Below are 22,515 nucleotides of genomic sequence, written 5' to 3'. Positions count from 1 at the left end.
CTCTTTGAATTCTTCAGATTTCTTTCTTTATCACCAAACCCTCTTCCTCATCAGACTCCCAAACTGTCACTCTTGTCCCTGATGTCACCCACTGCAACCTTCCTTGTGCCAGCCAACCTCCTCATGATTCCCCAGCCCAAACCAACCTGCAAAGCCACCTAAACTTCTAAGCCTGGCTGAAAAACCTGTATGATTTTTAGTGGCAATTTAAAAAAAAAAAAAAAGTTACTGGTTTCAGAAGGTTTTCAACAATTTCAGCCAGTTCCCTGAAACTGTTGGAGAAAAATAAGTAACAAAACAGGAATACATTTTTACTCAATTCTTACTAATATTTAAAATGTTCAACAGCATTTTTGATTGCCAAAAATTGACGGCCTGTTCCACAGACTCTTTGAAAGCTTTAAGTATGAGGTTGAGTTTGTGGTTTGAAAACTTTTGGAGCTTTTCCTCATCAGAATTGCTATTTCCAATAAGAAATATAACAAAAATATGAAGTGCAAGCCAATAAAAATATAAACATAAAAATTAAATCTTCAAAATACAGACCTTCCAGACAGGTCTGCGCTCCTTTTCCAAATCCTGTACCAAAACTCTGCTTCAATGGCTACACGAAATTGGCAAAGTAACAAATACCAAGGCAAGTCAGGAGACAATGCTTCTAAATCACTCTGAAGCATCACATTCTGAATGTAATTAATGAGTGTGGCCAAAAAATCACATTGCTGAGACCCTCCACAATCACCCCCACTCCTTCTTTTCATTTCTCACAGTCGCATGCTGTATTTTTGTCATGTATGTAACCTTGGGTCTTCTGGACTCTGAAAGCTTCCAGTAAAACAACCTCTTTAAGACGAAGGGCTCTACGTTTGACAGGTTGTCTCCAACCTGCAATCAAGAAGCATCATTCTTTGACTTCAGGAAGCGTGCGAGCACGTTTTCAGCGGCTGCAGTCAGGGTTTGATTCTGTGCAGGGCTGCATGCACCCGAGGAATGCCAAGTACCCTCAATTCCATTAACTTCAGTGGGAATTAGAGGGCTCAGCTGTATTTAATATTTTACAGGGTCAGGCTCTGAAAACTGTATTAGCATTCTCAGTTCCCAGTAGGCCTAAATTCAGCAAAGCATTTGGATTGAGACTTAACTGTAAACATGTGAACAGTCCCCCTGATTTCAATATGACTATTCTCATGCTTAAAGTTAAGCATATGCCTAAGTGATGTGCTGAATTTGGGCCAAAAACTACTGTTTTCAAGTGCTACAATAGGCAAACTGCTGGCCTATAATGCTAGTTGGATAATCCTGTTTTTTCTTTTTCAGAAAGACTATATATTTTTAAAATGGAGCAGCTACACTGCTTGAAGAAGATGGGGCGTTCTGGTGAAAACTTGGGTATTTCTACAATGTTATTAATTTACTATTATTATTATTGTTATTATTACTGTTATTCCTATGTGAATGCAGGAAAAGCACCTATCCCAGACTCTTGGAGCTTTTGCTATTCCTAAAAGAATATAATCCATACAGAAAAGAATAACAAACTCTCTCTACATGACAGCAAACATCAGCCAAGTGACAGCTAAAAATATCCCACCATCCCCAGAGACCTTTAGCCTCTTGTACATCTGAACCCTCCCAGAAGCACTAGAAAAGAGAAGAGTCCTATGGCGTGCTCTGAATGTCTCCACCTTTCACTTCTCTGGGGGCCAAGGCAGCCTGGGGGCTCCTGGAGAAGGGTGGGCTGGCACCTCTCCCCTTTTCTGAATTAGGAGGGGGCTTCATCCTTGAAATGGCGCTGACCCCCAGGAGACAGTATTTTGGCCAGCTCATGGCAGGGGATAGATGTGGCTCTCAAGCAAATTCCTTCACCCAGAGAAGCATGGGGGGATGTGGAGCCTGCTGTGATGGCTCTCCTCCTCCAAAAGCAGAAGGCTCCTTCCTCTGGGAGGACACTGGGATTCAGGGACTGAGGGACAGAGGGGCTTCGCAGGATATCTGGTAGGGCACAGAAAAGAAACATAGCTGTGCATCGCCCTGCACTTTGGGCTTCCATTTTGCATCATCATCAGTTAAGGCTTTTATTATACCCTGCAGTGTGGGAGGATGTAAAACTACCCAAACCCCTACTCAGAGGCCAGGAGGAAGGGAAGAGCTTTTGGGGCTCACTTTTCACCCAGGCCACCTAAGCGTATGCAAGTCATGGCAGTTGAGCTATGTGCTGAGAAGCCACGGGGAGCAGCATGAAGTAGGGGAGGAGCAGAGTATGATTCTTCTCCCTCCACCATGCAAATGGGGGCCAAACCAGGACTTGCTGAGGTATCTCCAGGCCAGCTCCAGAGATTCAGGCTGAGGCCACAGGAGAAGCTCCCCTCCCTCCCTCCCTCCCTCCCCCCCTTTCTCCCTCCCTCCCTCCCTCCCCTTGGTTTTCTTTTCCCCTTTAGCAGCAGGTTGTCACTCTGGCTCACCATATCAAAGTCTGGCTTCTCCATAGCCCCATTGATCTACAAACCTTACAATGCAATTAACTGCTGCGAAGGTGCCATAAGGCCAGAACAAGGACACATTTAAGATGGGACGACTGCATGTGGACATAAGCGCAGAACCTCCTGTCCTCAGTCTGCATCTCCCTTTTTTGACATCTTTCACAATCGTTTCAGCATGCAGGTTTTGGTACATGTGCAGCTACCGCATTGACAAGATAGCTTGTGGTATTTTCTCAGTGAGGCAGATTGGAAAATGTCCCCTGCCTTTGCTCCAAGCTCTTGTAGAAGGATTATAAAATCAAAGAAACAGCATAGCCAAAATCCATAAAAAATAATATTCTGATTCCCAAACAAGTCTCTCTTGGCACCCCTGACAGAGAAATGGCATCCACCATTAGAGAAGAGCCTTAGGCGTGAGATGCAGTGCTGGCAAGACACCAGGAGAAGGAATGACCCAGACTGGCGGGCAAGGCCAGACGTGCTGGCACTTAACCTTCCTCCCCTTCGGCCCTGGCTGACTCTGGTGGCAGGGGGTCCCAAACAGTGGCAACGTTCTCCGTGGGTGTTTGAGTTATCTCACAGAGATGTTTCCCGAGCAGCTCGTTATCCCTGGTTGGGTGTGTGCACAGCCCGGTGCAGGGCTGTACAGCTGAGAGCGGCTGTACTTGCTGCAGTGGCTGTGCCCAAGCTAACTCCTCTCCTGTCAGAGCCCGTTGTCCCTGCTGCCAGGGAGAGTCACAGGGGTGACAAAAAAATTTGCAGTACCCTCCCGCGAGGATAGAAAGCCCGGGGGGGGGGTGGGGTGGGCTTTCTGCCCTGGACACACTGACCCCAGTGCTGTGGAAAGAGATGAGCAACAGGTGGAGCCGGAACTTCTCCTACACTTTGCAAATACATGCTCGTGTCTTAATTTTGCTTCAGCGTGTCCAAAGGCCTCCCAAAACCTTGAATTCTCCTTGCTATTTCTATTGCGTGAGAGCCCACCGTGGGATTTAACCCGCTAGCTGTCTCCGCGGGCTGCCAGCCCGCCCAGAGCCCGCTCCAAACCCGATTCCACCCTCCGCCCCACGGCTGCGGGGGGTCCCCTCCCGCTCCGCGGCCCTCACAGCCCGGCCCCCCCACACACCCCACCCCACGCGTGGGCCCGGCCGCCGGGCGGGGCGGGCGCAGGCCCCACGCTGCTGCCACCTCGTGGGCGCCGGGGCTCGGGCGGCCTCGCCGCCGCTCCCGTCCCCGGCCGTGGGCGCCCCGCGTGGGCGCCGGCGGGGGGAGCCGCAGGTGCAGGCCCGACCCCGCTCCTCCGTTCCCTGGCGGGTGGGCGCGTTCCCTGCCGTGGCTGGGGTGCTCGTCCCGCTTTCCGGGCAGTGTTTTTTGACGTGAAGACGTCCTAGAGGGAAGACCCAAAAGCCCATTAATCACTTCAGGATGTCTTAGACGTGGGCAATAACACGGCAGAGAATTCAGGCCCTCTGACACTCCAGTGCAGTATCTGAGCATTTAACAATAACAGTCAACACTGCTGATGCCTGTGAAAATACAGATGTAAGCCAGCTGTCTGTCAGGGTGAAAAATGTGTTTGTCTTTTCGTTTTAACGTGTCATTTCCCTCTTGGACATTTGCTGTGTTACTGCCAGGATATCACGTGCTCCCAGCACAGACTCCAACCCAGGAAGACGAACCATGTTCAGATGGAGGGCGAGTGTCACTGTCTTATTTCTGCGATTTTTTCTTCATCTGAAGCTAAACGAAATGTATCTGACTTAATTCCTTCTTTTTACCCATAGCAACAAAATCATTTCCAATACCTATTTCCAGTCAAAGAGATTCACAGACTTACCCACAAAAAGATCACAGGAGGGGTAAAAGAGAGTGTGTGCTGGGGGGTGTCAGCCCATGAAACATCTTGATGTTTAGATTAATGCAGAAAGCTTGAGATTAATAAGAGGAAGTGGAAGTCTATATAATGATCAGAAAATAATAGGCATAAAATAGGCTTATGGTGGGATAACTTACACGTTTGGCATGTTAGTAGAAAAGGATGCAGTTTGTTCATGAAGGACAAGAAAGGGGAGAAGGAAAGCATGGCTGCCTAGTACATGGAACTTACTTTCCGCTCCCACAGAGGGAGGAAAAGTTGTTGAACATCTGGTCACAGGGGAAAGGAGTTTAGGTGCTCTCAGGATAACTATCTACTGTGGACAACCCACTCAACAAGTGCAGGTAGAGATGGCATTTTGTGAGCTGCTGGGAGGATCCTCCAAGCGGTGATGCTTTCCAAGGATTTTCACTCTTCAGCAACCTACTGAGAAAGTAATAAACCAAGAAACAAGAGACTTTATCTATAACAGTAAATGAATGGTTCCAGAGGGAGCACATTCCTCAGCACTGATGTGCTGCCATTCGTACTGAATTACTGGGACATCCCCTGACATGGCTTTGCCCTCAAATACCTGCCACTGTCTGAGAACACTTCCCAAACACTGCTTCGAGTTAGCAGAAAGCAGCAGCCAGATCCCATGAGCCGGGTATGGCTTCCCAGTTGTGGAGGACGAGAGAGTTTAGCTGCCCAGATGTGGGCCACTCTCTGCCACTTGGTCTCAGTTTTCAAGAATAGCTGTGGGCACATCTTGTGTGTAGTGAAATGCAGGCAGAGTGTTCAGCAAGCTCCAGGAATGTGCTGATGACAATTTCTTGATGTGTAGGTAAAGAAAATCCAGCAGAGAGTAGGGGGAAGATTTCTACAGATTTGGTAATAAATGGTGGAAAATGCAAAGGTGGAAATTGAGATGAGGGTGACAAAATAACAGTCACCTGTATGAAAGGAAGGAGAGAGCAGCAAGATCAAAACAGTGAACTTCAGGGACAAGATTTCAATAAATTCAGAGAACAGCTATGTAAAGACAATTTATAGGAAAAAGGACTTAAGGAAAACTGACTCTTTTTTTTTTTTTTTTTTTTTTTTGAGAAACAAATATTGCAGGTAGAAGAGTAAAGTATTCCAAAGCAGAGGAAGAAGAAGCAATGGTAAAAAACCAACTTTGTTAAATAACAAGCTCTTCGTTGATTTCAAACACCGGAACACACATAAGTAGTGGAAAGTGGGCTAGACTGCTAAAGATGAAAATAAGTAATGTGACAGTAAATGACAAAGCCAAGAAGGCAAAGGCACAAAATGATAATGAGAAGTCACTCTGTGAGAGGAAAATCGAGAAAATGCTGAAGGAAAGCTATTGACAGATGGTGTCCTGAAGGCCAAAGGCTTTTTTTGCTTCAGCCTTCACTGAATGTAAAGACTAAAATCAGGTGGCTTAAATACAGTATGGCAGATAAAAGGTAAGATCTCCTGCTAGAATAGGGGAAGAAGAAACAAGGGAGTACTTAGATAAATTAGAGCCTTTCAGATAAGCCCCACCATTCATCTTCAGTACCCAGCTAAAGAACTCTCAGAGTGTTGCTGGTTGCAAGTACTCTGCAAAAAGTTGCAGAGTTCAGGTGAGGATGGAGAAGAGGGAGAAGGATAAGCAGCATTCCTGGCTCTAAAAGAACACAGTTGGAATCATAGATGCCACATGTTGGATTCAATTCCCAGAATAGGACTGGAACAAATAATAAAAATAATCAAAGAATCATAGAATGGTTTGGGTTGGAAGGAACCTTAAAGATGAAACACCTGCTGTCATGGGCAGGGACACCTTCCACTAGACCAGGTTGCTCAAAGCCCCGTCCAACCTGGCCTTGAACACTTCCAGGGAGGGGGCATCCACAACTTCTCTGAGCAACCTGTTCCAGTGTCTCACCACCCTCACAGCAAAGAATTTCTTCCTTATATATAATCTATATCTACCCTCTTTCAGTTTAAAACCATTACACCTCGTCCTATCACCACTACACTCCCTGATGAAGAGTCCCTCCCCATCTTTCCTGTAGACTCCCTTTAAGTACTGGAAGGCTGCTATAAGGTCTTCCCAGAGCCTTCTCTTTTCCAGACTGAGCAACCCCAACTCTCTCAGCCTGACCTCACAGGGGAGGTGCTCCAGGCCCCTGGTCATCTTTGTGACCTCCTCTGGACCTGCTTGAGCAGGTCCATGTCTTTGTTATGTTGGGGGCCCCAGAACTGGATGCAGTACACCAGGTGGGGTCTCACAAGAGCAGAGTAGAGGGGGACAATCACCTCCCTTGACCTGCTGGCCATGCTTCTTTTGGTGCAGTCCAGGATACAGTTGGGTTTGTGAGCTGTGAGTGCACATTGCTGGCTCATATTCAGTTTTTCATCCACTAATATCCCCAAGTCCTTCTCCTCAGGGCTGCTCTCAATGCACTCATCGCCCAACCTGTATTTGTGCTTGGAATTGCCCCAACCCATGTGCAGGACCTTGTACTTGGCCTTGTTGAACTTCATGAGGTTTGCACGGGCCCACCTCTCAAGCCTGTCCAGGTCCCTCTGGATGACATCCCTTCCCTCCAGCGTGTTGACCTCACCACACAGCTTGGTGTTGTCAGCAAACTTGCTGAGGGTGCACTCAATCCCACTGTCCATGTCACCGACAAAGATGTTAAACAGCGCCAGTCCCAGTACTGACCCCTGAGGAATGGCACTCGTTACTGCTCTCCACTTGGACATCAAGCCCTTGACCACAGCTCTTTGACTGTGACCATCCAGCTAATTCCTTATCCACTGAGTGGTCCATCCATCAAACCCATGTCTCTCCAATTTAGAGACAAGGATGTCATGTGGGACAGTGTCAAACGCTTTGCACAAGTGCAGGTAGATGACATCAGTTGCTCTTCCCTTATCCACCAATGCTGTAACCCCATTGTAGAAGGCCACCAGATTTGTCAGGCACGATTTGCCCTTAGTGGAGCCATGTTGGCTGTCATCAATCAGCTCCTTATTTTCCATGTGCCCTAGCATAGTTTCTGGGAGGATCCGCTCCACAGTCTTGCTGGGCACAGAGTTGAGACTGACTGGGCTGTAGTTCCCCGGGTCTTCCTTTTTTTCCTTTTTAAAAATGGGGGTTATGTTTCCCTTTTCCAGTCAGTGGGAACTTCACTGGACTGCCATGACTTCTCAAATATGATGGATAGTGGCTTAGCCACTTCATCCGCCAGTTCCCTCAGGACCTGTGGATGCATCTCATCAGGTCCCATGGACTTGTGCACCTTCACATTCCTTAGATGGTCTCAAACCTGATCTTCTCCTACAATGGATGGTTTTCATTCTCCCAGTCCCTGCCTTTGCCTTCTGCATCCTGAGCAGTGTGGCTGGAGCACTTTCTGGTGAAGAGTGAGGCAAAAAAGTCATTGAGCACCTCAGCCTTCTCCATATCCCAGGTATCTAGGTATCCTGTTTCCTTCCGGAGAGGACCCGCATTTTCCCTAGTCTTCCTTTTATCACCAATGTACCTATAGAAGCTTTTCTTGTTGCCCTTGATGTCCCTGACCAGATTTAATTCTGTCAGGGCTTTGACCTTCCTAACCAGATCCCTAGCTGCTTGGACAACTTCTCTGTATTCCTCCCAGGCTACCTGTCCTTGCTTCAACCCTCTGTAGGCTTCCTTTTTCTGTTTGAGCTTGTCCAGAGCTCCTTGTTCATCCATGCAGGCCTCCTGGTGTTTTAAATCCGTAAGCACCTATAAGTTAACAATGCAAATAAAGTGCTCCAGAAAGCACTGCAGCAATTTGAATTATTTCCCTCTTTGACAACGTAACAGGCCTTATGGATGGATAGAAGAGAGCTAATCACTCTTCGTATACAGTGATTTTAACAAGGTTTTTGACACTGCTTCATAAAGGCAAGCCAGGGAGATGTGTTCTAGATTAAATCATTATTGAGTGAATGTAAAAACGGCAGGAACAGTGCCCTCAGATAGTAGTTAACCATTGACTTACTATGAAAATGGTATTCTGTAAGAGTCTGTCCTGAGTTTAGCAACATTTGTATGTTCATTAATGATCTGAATGTTGTATATTGAAGATTTTTACAACATCAATGTGGGAGAAGCTGCAGGACAGAAATATCTATAAGAACAAATTGGAGAAACGGTCTGACAAAGAGATATGATGTTGTTCACTTAGGATTCCTGCCTGTGTGTTACACTTAGCCTGGACAAGTAAAGGATAGGCAACAAATGGATAGGCTCTGTAGGAAAGATCTTGTGCTTCTAACAGATCATAACTGAACACAGGTCAACATCTTTTTGCTGCAAAGAAGACAGAGGCAATAGTGGGCTCCATGATTAGGACTTTGCCCTCAAGGCAGAGGAACACTGCTCCTTTCAGTATGGGTGAGGCTCTGGGTGAAGCACCACATGGGGCTTTGATGTGGGTGAGTGGGAATGAGACCACAGAGCAATGGTTATGAAGAGAGATCTTGAAAATGTGGCCTATGGGAAAAGAGTGAAATAACAATTTGATGAAGAGAAGGGGAAACTGAGGTGAGATGGCTACCATGGTTTGCTCTGGATTGACTGGCTTTCTCCTGGGCAGCTGCCAGGAAAAGGGCCTGGGATACAACCCAGCAATGTTTCCAGTTGGCAGATTTAATGTGATCAGACTGTATTAGAGGTTGAAGGAGGTTGCTAGAATAGATTCAGGCTGCTGCATGCCAGTTGACCCAGTGCCAGAGAATGATCCCCAGTGCATTTAATTTCCTACTAAATCCTGGATAATAAGTCTTCAAATACATAAAAGGTGACTTCAGTGGGGAAGAGAATCCCCTGTTGTCCATCGTGTAGGTATTTAGAGTTAGAAATAATAAGCAGAGTATGCAATCAAGAAGTTTTAGTCTGGCCATTAGAAAAAATTATTTGGAAGCATCAGAATATATTGCCTTCAGGAAGGCTTCATCACTAATGACTCCTGAGGAGAAGCTGGGTAAACATCTGACAGTGATGCATGAAGAAGACTTTCTTATGGAAGAATGATGGATTGGAAGTCTTTTATGTTCCCCTTCATCCGTATTTTCTGCTCTTCTCTCAAAAGCTAGGGATAAGCAGTTAAATAGGTACAATTCTCCACTTCTGTTCAGTGAGAAGTAGGACCTCTTGCAACAGGACTCTCCTTCATCATTTGTTCTCACAATATTTCAGTGCATAATTCTAGGGTAAGTGAGAAATTCCTCAGAAATTAATTGCACTGATTTAGCTTTCCCAGTGAGGACTCCGTCATTTAACATGGACACTTTGAGGAGCTACTTTGTGTTCACTGTTCTGCTTTTATCTTTTAGAAATTGTGATTTCCTGGCAATTTTGACAAAGATTGCTGGTATGAAGAGCTTAGACTCCCCGAGGACCTCACAAACAGTGCAGAAAGGTCAAACCAAGAACTAATTACACTGGTGAGGTTAAAAAGCATCCATAAACTAGATAAAGCTACTGGAGCAGGTATAAGGGAGGCAACTATTGCAATCTGGCTGGCTCCTTTTCATGTTTTAGTGCAGTTCTGCTGTCATCCTGGGAAGCACTTTAAGCCAAGAGCTTTTCATACCTAGAGAATGATTTAAGCAATGTGGGAGCAAACAGAGACAATCTATCAGCCAGGGCAGAGATGTTGTCTGGAGATCTGCAAGTTAAAAGATAGTTTTTGGTTTTGTTGTCTAACAGACCTGTTCAACAGTGTAAATACATGTAAATATCTTTGACAAGGACAACTATCTCAGGTCTGTTTCAATTAATTTTAGTTCAAGAAGGAAATAATTCCCCCTGGACTCCAAATCGTCCAGATCACTTAGGCTCCATGACAACCTGTACAGAGGAAGTTGTGTTGGTGTAGCTGGCTGCTCTGTTTCATTTTTTAGAAGTCAGAAGAAATTATCTTGACATTCCTGAAGGGAAAAAGTTGTCAGAAGTTTCTTCTCCGTGAGGCACAGAGATTTTTCCTTTCAGTGAGAATGAAATCTTTTTTGACATGCCATATTGTCACACAAAATGGAAATCTTGAATTTCCAGCCATTCCTGGCTGGTCAGTTGGCTCCTTCCAAAAACTGCCTGCACTATAAAAAGAAAAAATAGCTTGGAAGATTGGAAGAATTATAACCATGTCAGCGGTGGAGGGCTGGGACACAGAAGTTGCAACACAGAGGTTCAAACTTGCTCGCTTACTCCCTTTGGCTTTTACTGACACTTTGGTGCCCTGCTGCTACAATTGCCCTTGAAAATGTTTTTATGAATTATTTTGTCTTAGTCATACAAGAAATCCACCACAAAGGCAGGTGTAAAACTCTAATTTTCAGTATCAGCATAGGGAAAGTTATGTATTTGTTTCCCTGTCCATCTGCTCTGCAGTGATGATGGGACCTAAAGCAGTGTTTCCACTCACTTTCTATGGTTTAATAATCATCAAATTCTCAAATAGTCATCAAATTCTCATACAGGGTCTGTGGCCTGAGCCAAGATTCTCTGTTAACCAGCCTGAAACATCTTTGTTCCTGAGATGAAATAAGATCAGATTCGTTAAGTCCAGCCTGGCTATAAGGAAAATATATAGATATTTATTTGAAAATAAAATGCCTGAAATTCCTTTATCCCAGATAATGTATTCCTGCAAAATATCATGTGATGCAAAAGAATGCAGTTCAGAACAATTTTATGAATCAGAGCTTGGGGAGGCTGATTAATGTATAATGCGCCATGTGTCATGGACCAGGATACAGGAGAAGGGTATGACAAGAAATTGCATTGATGATTTCAGGTTCTGCTGATATTTAAGTAAATGCTTACATAAAATCCACCTAGAAATAAATAGAATAAAGATACTTACATACCTCTTCAAGCAGAACCTTTACCCAGTGACTTATTTGCAAAACACAAAGTGCCTTGGATTTTCAATGATTGAGAATATTTTGAGTTCAGCTATGGCACTGAAGTCATAAAATAATAAAAGGGGTTTTTTTCCATTATCCTGCATATATTTTTCCTTTAACATTAATCATAGGATAGATGAGGAGAAAAATGTAATTCAAAGTTTTACACTGTATTCTTGATGGATTTTTTCCCTGTAATATATCCAGATAAATTGCATTTTGATATTCAAATCATTTGAGGATTTTCTTTTTATCTTTGTAGCAAATGGAATAGTCACACAGTGTGTTGCCTTTTACTAATGGATTTTTTAGCAATGGGCTTTAGGATAAGTCTTTTCTATTCTGAATCTGCTAAACTGGAGTTCTTTACAGTGCCGTAGTGCAATAGTACTGTTTCACTATGGACCTAGTGCTAAGCACTGACCATAAATGGAACCATAAGGACAGCCTAATTATAAAAAAAAGTTAAAAAGGCAACGTGCCTGATTGTTCTCCATAAGCACTGGGAGATGTACCAGAAAAAATCAGTAATGAATGTTTTAACTGAATATCAGACAGAAGAAACTTTCCAGAATATAAAGTTGTCAACACACGACAGAACTATTTTGTGAAGTACACAAGGGGCAAATATTTATGGGTGACAACTTTATCTGTTTCCACCTGCCAAGGAGTTGGGCTAGACCCTTAAGATCCATTTCATTTTTTTTCCTAAACATATATTTTTATTCTAACATATTGTTTTATTCTAAAAGATGGGAAAGAGTTGTTTCTAAAGAAGAAATACCCACATATTGGGCATTGTATTGTTAGTGAGGAGCATTATGGTCAGCTACCAATACTTTGAAAACAATCACCTAAACCCAGGGTTTTTTTCAAAAGAAGGGTTACTTTTGTTCAGAATCCACATATAATGTGGATCTGTATAAAATTACGGACAATTACAAATTTCAAGATGTCCCTGAAGAATTTTCACTGATGCTGCATTAAAGAGGCATCCTCTCTTTATATGGAAGAGTAGCCCTGTGAAGATGCCATTAGATGACAGACTTCAGGTACTCCAAAGCCACCTCATGCACCACCTCCACAGGACTGGTAAGCTACTCGGTCCTTCAGTGGCCATCTTAGAAAGCCTTTTTGACTTTTGTATAATGGAAAAGGCCAGGTTAAAACTGGTTATGCTTGTGTTGATTGGTGACAATGGCATGTCTAGAGCTGAAACTATGTCAATGTTTGGCAGTACAGTTGCAAAAGTGCAATTACTTATCACTGGAGAGAAAGTTACACAGGAGACAAGGGCTCCCCATGTCTCCAGGGGACCACAATGCTCATCCTTTCTGCCCCTTGAAGAGAAACAAGTGTGATGATAGGGGAAACCAAAAGCCAGAATCATCAACAGCCTTCCTTACTTATGAGGTAGGAGCTCTGCATAAGCAAAGACAACTCTCTATCGCACAGACCAATAGCTTTATGCAGACTTAAGGTTTGAAAGCATTTAGAAGCAGTAAGTGAGGACCAGCCTCAGCAAAATGAATAATTACACCAAATCAGACCATTTGCAACATTGGCAAAGCTTTGTTAGCTTTTGCTCAAGGAAGATGCTTCTGGAGAGGAAAAAAAGGCCTCCCAGTTGTCCCACTGGCAAGGGACTCGGATTTATGGGGTCAGTACTTTTCTAGGTATTGCCTCTGCGACCTTAAATAAGTCAGCTGAGGCTCAAATTCTTCAGAAGCACTGACCAGGCTACATTATATATCCATTAGCAAGAGGTGGAGATGGGCAGTGTGGCTGAAAATCAGGCATTGTGCCTCACTTTCCCTGCACTAAATCAGCAATGATATTTCCCCGGGTATGAATGGCTGAATCCACATGAATGGGGTGAAAAGGGCCATTTCAGCCCAGCAAAGAGCTCTGTTCCTTTCCCCAGGGGAAGGGCTGCACAGCAGCTCATTGCATTAGCTGCAGCCACATAGATCTACATTATCAGCCCTCAACCCCGACCTAGCACAGCATCTGAAAGCTCAGTATGGACCAGATCCAGGTACTTTAGCAGTTTTACAGCTTGTGCTGTTTTACAGCTCTGTGCTGCCTCAGACAGGCTGTTACCCGTACCCAAGCAAGCGAGTTTAAAGCTGGCTTAGCATTTGTGGGTGACACTACAGCCTGTCTCTGTGCTTCAGTATAAACATGACCCCAGATAAGCTGTGGGGAATACCATTAGCAATGCCCCCCGTCTCCCCCCTTGCCCAGCTGACACTACCGGCGCTGGAGCGCAGCCCACCCCGTCCGTAGCTGTGCCCCCCCACTGGGATCAGAGCTCTCTGCTCCGCCAAAAGCCTGGTCCTATGGCAGAAGCATGCCGACAGCAGCAGAGGATATAACTGGCAGGTTGCAGTCACCCGCGGCTTTCCGAAGTAGCGGCATCATTCAGTAATACCGAAGGCTGTAATTTGAACACTGCAAACTGCAGGGCCTCAGTTAGAGGGGAAACAGTGAAGCAGGAAGAATGTCCATCTCTATACAGATTATGAGAGATAGATTACAGTCAACTGGAAAAAAAAAATCACAGAGAAACAGAGAGGTGGCTGGAAACCTTGGAAAAACCCCAATTCAACAGAACATCAGTATTTTGAGAGTCCCAGCCAGGAAGCAGGACACAGATACCATGCAGTAAAGTGCTGCCAGACATGTTGGTTATTGATTTTTCTGAAGATCCCACCTGAACTGAATGTGTGGACTGAATCCCAATGAGAGTCCCAGATGGAGTAGGCAATTGTGGAGGCAATGGACTTATTACTCTTTAGGACTCAAGGGACCAAGATAGGTTTTTACAAGCAGCTAAACGAAGAAAGAGATCATATGGGAAGGTGCTAGGCTCCTATTGTTTCCGGACATAAGTCCTATAACCCAGGGCAAAAGGGAAGAATTAACTGTGGTTTTAAAAAAAAAAGAAGAAAAAGATTTGAGATATAAAATGTGTCTGCATCAGTTTCTCTGGCTTGCCAAAGAGCACAGTTCACACAGTGAGAAAACCAGCATCTTTGGGGGAGCAGAGGCAGCACAGAAGTTGCATTTGAGACAAAGAAACTCTGCAACTGCTCTCTGCAATGTGCTGTGTCCCCACTACTCCCCCCATGCCGGTGGGTGATGGAGGAGTGTCTCCACAGTGGGGAATTGAATACTGGCACCATGTGGGAGTATGGGGAAAGCTTGTTTCTTTTTCCTTTCTCTTTATTTTGTGTCATCTAGCCTGTGCTACCATGAAAAGTACTTGCAACTGCTGCCAGGAGTTTTAGGATAAGCACATCCAGTCCATCACAAAAACGGATCTGACAGTGGTACATGGAGTGGGTGTAATTGCTATGCAAACACCACACATACAGTTATCTATTGTGGCACTTTCATCCGTCTCCTGACTGTGTTTAATATGTTACAAAATGGTATCAGTAACATCAGAGTCCCTCTGGCTTTTCCAGCAGGGCTGAGTCCGAGAGCCCAGACAGTGTCTGCTGAAAATTAGCCTTGACTAGTATCAGCCCAGGTGCCCAGAAATGTACTGACTTCTGTGTCTGCTCTCCTCCCTGGAAACCCAGGTGTTTCTGAAGGGGGTGAAATATGACTGCTCTCCCTTCCCTCTGCCCATGAGGGAGCCTGAAGGCTGCTGGTGGCTATTTGCTCCCCAAAACCAAGTCCCTGGCCTTTGGGGGAGCCAAAAGTCCAAGGAAAAGGCCTTTATGAAGCCCAGCAGGTGGTAGGTGGAAGACCACAGAGAAATTGTGTGCAAATATCCCGTCCTCTGGAGGTAGCTCTCTTGGCCAGAGCAGCTGGACACTGTGGGTTGCTGCAGAGCATCACGGAGAAGGCACCTGCCACAAGCCCTGGTGCTCTCAGTGCTGACCCTGCTGCTGGCTTCATGCAGCATCCCTCAAAGCCATCATGCTTTGGCTGTTGGCTGCACCCCCTGCATGTAAGGAGCACTGCTTCAGGGATCCCACATCAGCTGCTTTTATTTTATGCATCTCCAGCCCTCTCCTGGCGTGTCTCCTCACATGCACAAGCACAACTTAAAGCCTGCCAAGCGATTTGCCACCACCAGTAGCCGCTGCTTCTGAAAACACCCCAGGAACCACTAACTCTCCCTTCCCCTTTCTCTCCTCCATACATCCTTCTCCTCCTCATGGCAAGAAACAGGCAAGAAAACAGACACGTTTTTTGCTTCTGATTCCACAGATTTTCCTGACTGTGATAGTAATGCTGCATCATTAAGGGTTGGACTTGTGCCCCCAGTTCATGTGAATACATGCAAATGTGTTGAATGAAAACAGCAAGACAGCCACTTGCTAATAATATCCATTGACATACACTGGCATTTGACTGCCTTCTGCTTAATCCCTTCATTTGCTTCAACAAATGAGATTTGCTGCTATTGGCCAGATTACAGTGCAGTAATGAGAGCAAAGAGATGCTTAGCTAGAAAATAAACAAATAAATCAAATAAATAAAAAGCCATCCCACATTAAATGAAGTTGTACTGCCACCTCAGGTTGCCATCTGTTTCTACTTTGATTCCAGTGTTTCTTTCAGACCATTTTGTTGACTACATATGAGTTCAGCTGGTGGCTGTTGTTTCTAAATACAGTGGGGCCCCAAGAGAGCCCCAGTGTCCCTTTCTCTTGGTCCCAGATCCTGGGATATGATCTAGGAGAGAAAGTGAAAAAGAAGGAAATAAATAATGAGAGACTGAAAGAGCAAAAAATGAAAGAGAGAGAGAGAGAAAGAGAGAAAGAGAGAAAGAAAGAGAGAAAGAAAGAAAGAAAGAAAGAAAGAAAGAAAGAAAGAAAGAGAGAGAAAGAGAGAGAGAAAGAGAGAGAGAAAGAGAGAAAGAGAGAAAGAGAAAGAGAGAAAGAGAGAAAGAGAGAAAGAGAGAAAGAAAGAAAGAAAGAAAGAAAGAAAGAAAGAAAGAAAGAAAGAAAGAAAGAAAGAAAGAAAGAAAGAAAGAAAGAAAGAAAGAGGTCCTTCCCACTATCCTGCATTCTTCTAATCTCTTTCTTTCTTTTTAAAACAGATCTTCAGTTTGAAGGGATATTAAAAATAGAAGAGTGTTAGATTTGGCAATAAATTAATGTCCAGATGAAGGGAAAACAATTACAAATTGGAAACAGATTTATTCACACTCAGTGCATTAATGAAAACGTTTAAAAAAAAGCTAAACTGGGTATACTGTGTGGAAAAAAATAATGGCCCAGCAGGTCTACTTTTTATTAACAACTCATCAGTAAGCAGGTTGTAATTCATAACAAAGAATTTACCCCAAGGAACACCACAGGACTGTGAGCTTTTTAGTTTCCTAAGAAAATACATATGTTGTTCCACTTGGTTTCCTTTCAATAAAACCCACCAGTTAGCACTTCATTTTCGAGCTGTTCTGACAAATCAGGTGAGTTAGCTTTGTAGAAAAAACAGAAGCCAACTTTTCAGCTGAGAATTTTAGGGAATTTTTTAATAACTTAAATAAATTTCCCAAACGGCAAGGAAGCATGATAAAAGGCTGTGAAATGAGTTTGTTTGGAACAGCTTGAAAGAATTTTTCTTTTAATTTGCTTCATTAATATTTCCTGAGGAAATATTTAGGGATACATCCCTTACTGCTAAGGTATGTGTTTGAGACAAAAGGAATTTTTATTATTTTTGTTGTGTTTTTATTGTGTCTTGAAACCTGATTAAAGATACTGATGAAAACCTGCCCACTAGTTTGCAGCTATGTGCAAGGCCTAAAGGAGATTGAGGTGCCAAGAAATCAGTTTTGTGAAGGTCACTCTAATACGACATATGTCTTACAACATAAAATCCTGTATTGTTTCATTCGGCTGCTCCTATCACTAGCATACAGAAAAGCCCTCTTGGAGGAAGAAATGATCAAGGAGGCAAGTCGGAAAATAGAATTATATGAAATGCAAAGAAAGAAAAAGGAACCAAAGTGCAAAATTGGTACAGATTCAAATAAATCACGCCATCTTAAATTATTACAGTGCAGTGCTGGTCAGGACATGCACCGTCTCCAGCCTGGGTTCAGTTCACAGAGGTAACAGACCTACCACAAGTGTCAGCACCTCCCGGTTATACCAGTGCCTGTTATAGCTGAGCAGCATCCTCCATTCAGTCGTTTTTCAGAAAGAAGAGGGCAATCTTCCCAATATTTTATCACCACACTCAATCCTTTCTGCATGGTTTGATAGAACAGAGATCTGGTGCAAGGCTCCAAGAGATCACTGAGAGTTTTCCCATCAACTGATCATTTCATATACACTGCTTATCAAACATCACAAAAGCAAAAGGAACTACCTGCTCCAGGATTTCCAAAAATTATACTGGAATGTAGTTTGAGATGCAGAGAAGACAAGGTTCCTAGCTATTTATCATTCCTGACTTGGCTAGAGAGGAGGACTGAAAAAGCAAGGAATATTGAGGAACACAGTACTTATATGGAAAGACTCCTTATAGCCAATGACATATTTACACTGAGTAAATGCAATTGGAGTTAATTCTAAACCTTCTCCAAAGGGAGAAGTAATTGGAGTTGAGAGTCAACAGCTTCTCTTCCATCTGCTGTGTCTCTGGTGAATATCCATCACTCCCTTAGGTGCAAATCAGAGAGATCTTCAGCTCTCAGTGTCAGAGATGTGCCTGATTACTTGGTTCAGAAATGGAGAGATGTGGAAGTGTGCTGGTTCACATGTCACTGCCATAACCAGGTAGGGTCAGCAAGAGCTCTGAGAGTACCTACATCAAGTGGAAAAAGTCTCTGTGACATATATGTAGATTATAAAGCTCATATGAATAAATCCAGGAATGCTCTCAGGCTCAAGAGCAATCTTTTAGAAGGACTGACTCTCCATAAAGCTGTTTAAAGCAGTTTAAAACAGTAAAGACTCTCCCTGGAAGACAATTTTAGAACATTTCTAAGGCAGTACTTTTAGGCCTTTACCTCCAGACCCACTGTGCAGGATACAGCTACAGAGAAAGAGCAGTCCAGCTATGTCAAAAGCAACCCATTTCTGTGAACGTTGGGCTGGACTAGGACTCGACCATTGGTATTTCCAAAGTACCTCATCTGAGAAACACTGGTCAGGCAAGTAGTTAATGCTCAGAGACCTCTGCAGTGACATACAAATGGAAACAACCCACTCCCTCTTCCATTACAGTAGGTCTGGGCCACGGTATCCTCCACAATTAAAGACAGTTGAAGTGCTTAAGGATGCAGCTCATAGCTTGGAAAGTGTAGGCAGCTGAAGCATTTAGGCACATGAAATCACTGCAAGATTAAAATACTTATTGTGTTCATCCACTTTTAGCCAATCTCCAATTTGTAATCTGTCCAGAAAAAAATGAGATCATATATCTGCTACTCAAATTATTTTGCTATCTGCCAAAGAATGCTTCTGGGAAGGGTTATTCTTCCCAGCAGAAATGTAGGAAATAAGTTGGAAAACATTAATTCATATTAATAAAAAAGGCCTGTGAAGACAACAGCTGTTTGATCCTTAGATAAACTGTAGACAGTTTTCACTATTTAAGTCGTCGTGAGTGATGTACTGTAGGTTTAGAGGGGAAAAAGGAGCCAAGAAAAAGAGGAGAGCAAAGAAAAAAACCTGGAGAAAATATTTACTTGCATACTTTTCCTAGGAAAATATAAATGTGGGTAATGAAACAGACTTATTTAGATACTCTGTAGCACTCCCCAAGGGATCTGGAGGAGATAGTTTCAACTTACTCCTAAGCTTGCTTCAGCAGTCATGGCTGGGGTTTCTGTGGTGGGACCCTTGTGAGCGTGGGCTTTGCAGGCGTTTGCAGTAAAATGGGTGTGGGGGATTGATGGTGCCTTTTGGGCCAGAGGATGGCATCCGTGCCAACGTGGCAGCCGCAGGTGTTTGTTGGGGCAGCTGCCCAGCCTGGAGTCTGGCTGCAGGGGGACCCTGCCTGGGGAAGCTGGGGAGCTGTGGGGAGTTGGTGGGGATGGGGCAGTCACATCCAAAAAGAGATACAGCATGCAATGGAGAATCCAAAACATGAATTAGTTTAAATTGTCTGCCGCCTGAGAGGGGCTGTAGGTGCCTCTCAGTGTGGGCAGCACTCTCGAGCAGACATTCACACTCCTTCCTCTGCTGCAGTGGCTTTCCCTGTTCCCAGAGACCACTCCTCAGTAGACACAATTCACCTCTAGGTGCCTTTAAAACAAGAACCATACTGAAAGAGAAAATAGAAACCAGCACACAAACAGTTTCTGCTCCAGAGGCAAGCGGACACATGTGGGACATGAGGATGGACACGGCCCCTCAGGCGCTTTCCACTGCAGCTCGAACATGGATGTGGTCTTCTCAACTATGTCCACCCCTGTGTGGAGTCTCCAGAGACAACAAGAGGAAGGCTTTCCTCAGGTCACGGCCAGGAGAGAAGGGGACCTGATGCTTTGGCTTTCTCCAGCCTGAGCCCTGAATGGAAAACCTGGGTAGCAGGAAATTTTCTTTACTCCAAGTGCTGACCTCTGCTTCTGCTGGTGAAACCAATCTGGTTGACCTCTTTGTGTTTTATTGACCTGATTGCTCTGGGTACCAAATTGACTGGATGACTCATACATCTTAAGTTTATATCAAATGTAAAACTTCCAGTTTGTGGGTTGTTTTTTTCCCCAGAATTTGAGAATTATTTATTCCCTGATGTCCCCACCCAAATCCCTTCACTGAGAGCCCAGCAGATACTGGGGCTCACCATGGATGCTCACACAGGGGTGGATCAGGTGACTTGAGGAACCCTCTGGGAGGCCTGTTGATACGTGTTTGTCAGTGGAACAGACAGCTCACTGTGGCTCCCATTTACAAGCTTCTTAAACTAGCTTCTAAACTAGCTTTTAACAAAGAAAATGTGTTAAAGTACCAATAAAACTGCTCTAATAAGCCCTCCATAGCAAACTCCTAATTGAAGCTCATAAAGAGAGCTCTAAACAGTATTTAAAGTGCAAAGAAAACATATTGGTCCTCAATGCAAACAAGTAGATGTGGTGCTGATGCTTTTTATTTGACCAACATGAAAGCTGCAGAACACAAAAATGTAGGTGTGGGATGTGTGTGGTTAGAAAGTTGGTTATTGGACTTACAGGCAGGTTTAAAATCCTTTTCAACAAGCAGGCAGTTCGGCTCTAGCACATACAACCAGCCCAGAAACTTGTACAAATGCCTTTTTCACCTGTATCCTTTCCCACACACATGGATGTATCCGTAAATGTAAGACGGAGCATGCACACATTTCCCTTACTGATTTACTTTTGTATTTCATAGAATCATAGAATGGTTTGGGTTGGAAGGGACCTTAAAGACCATCCAGTCCAACCCCCCTGCCATGGGCAGCGACACCTTCCACTAGACCAGGTTGCTCAAAGCCCCGTCCAACCTGGCCTTGAACACTTCCAGGGAGGGGGCATCCACAGCTTCTCTGGGCAACCTGTTCCAGTGTCTCACCACCCTCACAGTGAAGAGCTTTTTCCTTACATCTAATCTGAATCTACCTTCTTTCATTTTAAAACCATTACCCCTCATCCTATCATTACCCTCCCTGATAAAGAGTCCCTCCCATCTTTCCTGTAGGCCCACTTCAAGTTCTGGAAGGTCGCTATGAGGTCTCCCCAGAGCCTTCTCTTTTGCAGACTGAGCAACCCCAACTCTCTCAACTTGTCCTCTTAAGGGAGGTGCTCCAGCCCCCTGATCATCTTCATGGCCTCCTCTAAACCTGCTCCAACAGGTCCATGTCCTTCTTATACTGGGGGCCCCAGAGCTGGAGGCAGGACTCCAGGTAGGGTCTCATGAGAATGGAGTATAGGGGGACAATCACCTCCCTTGACCTGCTGGCCATGCTTCTTTTGGTGCAGCCCAAGATACAGTTGGGTTTGTGAGCTGTGAGTGCACATTGCTGGTTTATATTCAGCTTTCCATCCACCAATACCCCCAAGTCCTTCTCTGCAGAGCTGCTCTCAATCCACTCATCACCCAGCCTGTATTTGCCCCAACCCATGAACAGGACCTTGTACTTGGCCTTGTTGAACTTCATGAGGTTTGCACGGGCCCACCTCTCAAGCCTGTCCAGGTCTCTCTGGATGACATCCCTTCCCTCCAGCGTGTTGACTGCACCACACAGCTTGGTGTTGTCGGCAAACTTGCTGAGGGTGCACTCAATCCCACTGTCCATGTCACCGACAAAGATGTTAAACAGCGCCAGTCCCAGTACTAACCCCTGAGGAATGGCACTCGTTACTGCTCTCCACTTGGACATCAAGCCCTTGACCACAGCTCTTTGACTGTGACCATCCAGCTAATTCCTTATCCACTGAGTGGTCCATCCATCAAACCCATGTCTCTCCAATTTAGAGACAAGGATGTCATGTGGGACAGTGTCAAACGCTTTGCACAAGTGCAGGTAGATGACATCAGTTGCTCTTCCCTTATCCACCAATGCTGTATCCCCATTGTAGAAGGCCACCAGATTTGTCAGGCACGATTTGCCCTTAGTGGAGCCATGTTGGCTGTCATCAATCAGCTCCTTATTTTCCATGTGCCCTAGCATAGTTTCTGGGAGGATCCGCTCCACAGTCTTGCTGGGCACAGAGGTGAGACTGACTGGGCTGTAGTTCCCTGGGTCTTTCTTTTTACATTTTTTAAAAATGGGGGTTATGTTTCCCCTTTTCCAGTCAGTGGAAACTTCACTGACTGCCATGACTTCTCAAATATGATGGATAGTGGCTTAGCCACTTCATCCGCCAGTTCCCTCAGGACCTGTGGATGCATCTCATCAGGTCCCATGGACTTGTGCACCTTCACATTCCTCAGATGGTCTCGAACCTGATCTTCTCCTACAGTGGGCAGCAGTTTCAACTACTTCAAATTATGCTTCTCCTCTTGGTGCTCCTGTGCCACAGTTTAGGCCCTCAATGACAGCACAGAAACTGAAATTACTCTGCATCATGTTGAGGGCATGCAGTGACTCTTCTTGACTCCTGCCAAGCACCCACATGCTTGGAGGCCTTCCCAGAATCTGCTCTGAGGGCTCCCCCATGAGCGACAATGGTAAGTTTCCTCCAAATCTGCAGGTTTCTCTGTGGCCTAAGAGAAGATAAGCGTACACGGACGTTAAAGAGGAGGGAGAGGAAAGGGAAATTATGTTTGAGAATAGTGTAGCTTAGTTGAGAACAGA

This window comes from Strix aluco, chromosome 3 (genome assembly GCF_031877795.1).
Source record: "Strix aluco isolate bStrAlu1 chromosome 3, bStrAlu1.hap1, whole genome shotgun sequence".
NCBI classification, from domain to species: Eukaryota; Metazoa; Chordata; class Aves; order Strigiformes; family Strigidae; genus Strix; species Strix aluco.
The sequence above is the reverse complement of the archived record's forward strand: the minus strand, read 5'-3'. Positions refer to the sequence as shown.